Source organism: Physeter macrocephalus, chromosome 1 (genome assembly GCF_002837175.3).
Source record: "Physeter macrocephalus isolate SW-GA chromosome 1, ASM283717v5, whole genome shotgun sequence".
Classification (NCBI taxonomy): domain Eukaryota; kingdom Metazoa; phylum Chordata; class Mammalia; order Artiodactyla; family Physeteridae; genus Physeter; species Physeter macrocephalus.
Window position 1 is genome coordinate 141,206,046 of NC_041214.2, and position 4,753 is coordinate 141,210,798.

Sequence of the window (4,753 nt, forward strand, 5' to 3'; positions counted from 1 at the left end):
GCCAGAATACCACAAAAAAAAAAAAAAACAAAAAAAAACAATGATAGTCCTTTGTGGTAGAGTGTAATATGGTTCAAACTATTCACTACCCAACATTATATAACTTTTATTCCAGAGCTCCTTTATATGGAAATATTGTACTTTCCATCCATCGACACCAGGCTTGGTCATATGGCTTACTCTAGCCAGTAAACTATGAAAGAAAGTGATAAGAAGTACCCTTGAAAAAATAATTTCAAAGCTATCACACAGTTTCACTATTACTCTTTAAATTATATTTTCTTCTCTTTGACAAGACTAATAAATGATAGAGGTTCAAATAGGGGCTGTCTGAGAATAAAAGAAAAAAATATAGAAAAAACACACCAACAGCAAAAACATGCACAGCTGCCTTGCAATAGATAAGTGTGAGGTAGAAATAAATTTTCATTTTTTGAGCCATTGACATATTTTGAGGTGTTTGCTACCGAAGACTGACCTAGCCTATTGACTGATTCACTTTGCTTTCACTGGTCAACTGTGGGGTTTCATTATGATTTAGTCTGTGTGTGTGTTCTTGGGCCAATTTCTTTATATCCCTTGTCTCCTCTGTAAAATAGAATAAGAATGAGATCTATTTCATATGGTTGTCATCATAAACAAATGTATTCAAACATGTGAAGCACTCTAAAGATTACCTGGAAAATAATGAATGCTTTCTAGAAGTTTTTGCCAACACCACCACCATTGCTACTGTACTATTACTAGTCCTACCCCTACTTCACAGACAGCAGTTCAATCCCAATTTCCCATTTCTACCTTTTACTAGATTTATGATCTGGCATAATTTCTTTAAACAACTGAACCTCAGTTTTCCCACATAAATTATTTTATATACATTAGTGTCTTTTTTTAATATATTAGTGTCTTTAAAAAATTATAAAGTGTCAATCAGCATATCAGACTTTTCTGGTGTCCAGGTGAGTTCACTTTCCAAATATTTTGATAAATCAGTGGCTTCATTTTAATATTTAATTCTACTCATCCATATCTAGCCATTTGTTTATCATTTTTTCCTTCTTAAAATGATCATGGTCATCTGAATATTCTCAAATATTTCCGTTTATCTTTTTGGATATCTTAACACTGTACTTTCATAAATTTTCATGTATTCTTCACTCTAAACACAAAGCCAAATAAATCGTTTTAAGTATCAACATTTCTGCTGTAAAGAACATTCTACAAAGTTGTGTGCTAAGTTGGCAGATACTTAAACGCATCTGAAATGGATGTAAGTTATGGAGCCTCAAGGAAAACTCTTTTTAGAAGCTATTCTTCCTACTTTCATGTTCTCAAGGGTGGAGAATAATGTTCTTTCTCATTTTATTACCAGGAACAATTAAACAAAAAGACAGCCTTTGTTTTTTTAAAAGAAAATCCTATAAATTTTGTTTCCTTAATTTTTCTGTGTCTTTGCATTATTTCCACACAAAGCATCTTTTACCATCTGGCTGTGACATTGATTTTCATTGTAACCCATTTTTCTGAATTGTATAAACAGATTACGTATGTGTTAAGTTACCAAAAACAAAGCAAAACGAAACCAAACTAAACCATGTTTTTCAAAAATACAGCATTCATAACTGAAAGAAAGTAAAGAAGAAAGTTTGATTTTAAGTTAGCTTTTCTGCTAGGTTTTAAGATGTAAAATATTTTTCCATTATTCCCTGACCTTCTAGCCTCCTTGACTTCAATTTCTCTTCAAATTCACTCTATCCTCTTACAATATCAATGTTACCTTCATAAGTAAGTAGATTTGATTATTTTACTTTAGAGTTCAATCTCCATAGACTCTCTAACATTAATTGGCTAAGGCTAAAATTATTTCACATTTTCGTGAAATCTTTTATGAATTCCATTTTTCATTTGTTCCTGTGATGCCACCTACTTCTCTGTTTATTCTCTAGCTCTTTCTCAGCCTCATTCCCTTAACTCTATAAATATGGAATGTGTATTCTCCACCATTCTGATCCCTCTATCAACACTTTTCCTTCTATACCTATTCCCATAGAGAGCTCAATTGATGCCGAGATGCTATTGATTAATACCCACGGATATCATCTAGAACCTTAAACACTTGCCCAAATGCTACCTGTGTGTTTTTAATGATCCAGTCAGCATCTCCTCACGAGGGTTCTAACAGTACCTCATATTAATCATGTTTAAAAGAAAAATGGTTTCTCTTGTACCCATCCCCTTCACTTATTACTTCACAAAAATATCATCTTCTCTTCTTGCCTTCCTTGTATCCATCATTGACTCCAGCAGTATCTTAACTCTTAGGTTTTATGATTATTATTGAATTGTAGAATTAAAAGAAATCTAATAGACCATGCAAGCCATCCCTCAGGATGTATAAATCTCCACTAAAAATTTGACCTCTGGCCAAAGCATCTGTGAACTCAGCAATTGTAGGCTAAATTGTATGTTAATATATGTTTCTCAGTATGAGGTTGATAGCTTTGTCATGCAAAAGAGTTTAAAAACCAATGGTCTACACTCATACTTTCTTTTTTTCTTTTCCTCCGTAATTTTTTTTTTTTTTTGCTTATTTCCAAATTTTGTCAATTCAATCTCTTCAGTATCCCACAAATACAAACCTTCTTTTCTTTTGACACTGTTCCCAATTTGAGCCATACCCATGGACCTCCCCCTGAACTACTGCTGCAGTTTCAGGTATAAGAGAAAGATATCCTGCCAGTGAACATTCAAGAAAACAACCTGAGAGTCTGGAGACAGAGTAGTTCATAGAGTTTTCTTCCTTGTTGTAACAGTTTCCTTTTGCTGTTATAACAAATTACCAATAACTTTATGTCTTAAAACAGCACATGTTTATTGTCTTACACTATTAGAGGCCAGAAATTCTAGAATCAATATGTTTTTCTTCTAGAGGATCTGGGAGAGAATCTATTTGCTTGTCTTTTCCAGATTCTAGAGGCAGCCTACATTACGTGAATCATAGACTCTTTCTCCATCTTCATAGCCATCAGTGTAAATCTTCAAATATTTGTCTCCCTCTTTCTCTCACCTGCATATCAAGGTCGAGTTGGAGAGGTGTGCTGTGAACAAGTGCTGTGATCTGAACTAATGCAGAAGCTAAAGTCTGTGTTTAAGAGGACACCAGAGTTCACTACCAGTGGTTTTTATGGCTCCAACAGGAGTCTGGTTAAGGTCATTGTTCTGGTACACGTTGGAACATTTCCCATATTAATTCCTGGAACAGAATTTTTTCTATGTCCCAGTCTCTTAAAGGAGTCTCTTATAGCCATATAAATAGATTTATTTTCATTTTTATCAGATCTTTCTTGATATCCTTATGTCTGATTGAGGAAGCTGTATATGGTATCTTCTTCCAGTTCTGAATAGATTATAATTTCCTCTAGTGTTTAGGTTTTGTTTACTTATTTATTTTAATATTACTCTCCCTGGTTTCAACCTTTTCTCATATCTGTGAACAGAGTTATGAAAGCCAGACTCTTGGCAAAGCCTTGACAACTGAAAGAGATTCTTAATTAACTTCTCTATTCCAAGCATTCCCCAATCATTGCATCTTTTATGCCTCTGCATCTTTACACTTCTTTGATAAAGTGTTTAATGTCACTTCGTAAGTTCCCTTCTTAAGAATACTCGTTTCCCACAGCAAAACAAATAACATCCAAACTCCCTGTCATTGAACTCAGGATCCTCTGTGATCTGTCCTCAAAACTAACTTCAGGGACTTAACTTCCATATTTCTCTACTCAGAGCTTATCTCTTCTGAGGCAGGTAATAGAGCATTTTCACCTCTGCTAGTCATTTAGTTCATATTTTCGAAGGTGCCATTTGAAAGCTATAAAAAATCAGTTATACGAGGCAGCAGTCACTGCACACTGAAACATGGTCTCATCATTAGACATAATAATGTCTCTTAATGAAGTCTGATAGGCTGACCATAAAGAACTTAAAGTGTTTAGGTTAGTGGCTCAAATCTCGCTCAGACCATGGGACTCAGGAACATATATTTATAAGCTCATGTATGAAAACCTTTATCAGTAACTCATCCTTTCTGGGCAAGTCTTGGTCATCAGGTGAGATGTCAGTGCTGTCATAACGCAGTGACCTTAAAAATCCCTTCTTATTCTTAAAAAGGGATGAAAAATATAAGGCCAGACACTATCAAACTCTTAGAGGAAAACATAGGCAGAACACTCTATGATATAAATCACAGCAAGATCCTTTTTGACCCACCTCCTAGAGAAATGGAAATAAAAACAAAAATAAACAAATGGGACCTAATGAAACTTAAAAGCTTTTGCACAGCAAAGGATACCATAAACAAGACCAAAAGACAACCCTCAGAATGGGAGAAAATATTTGCAAACGAAGCAACTGACAAAGGACTAATATCCAAAATTTATAAGCAACTCTTGCAGCTCAATAACAAAAAAACAAACAACCCAATCCAAAAATGGGCAGAAGAACTAAATAGACATTTCTCCAAAGAAGATATACAGATCGCCAACAAACACATGAAAGAATGCTCAACATCATTAATCATTAGAGAAATGCAAATCAAAACGACAATGAGATATCATCTCACACCGGTCAGATTGGCCATCATCAAAAACTCTAGAAACAATAAATGCTGGAGAGGGTGTGGAGAAAAGGGAACCCTCTTGCACTGCTGGTGGGAATAATGTAAATTGATACAGCCACTATGGAGAACAGTATGGAG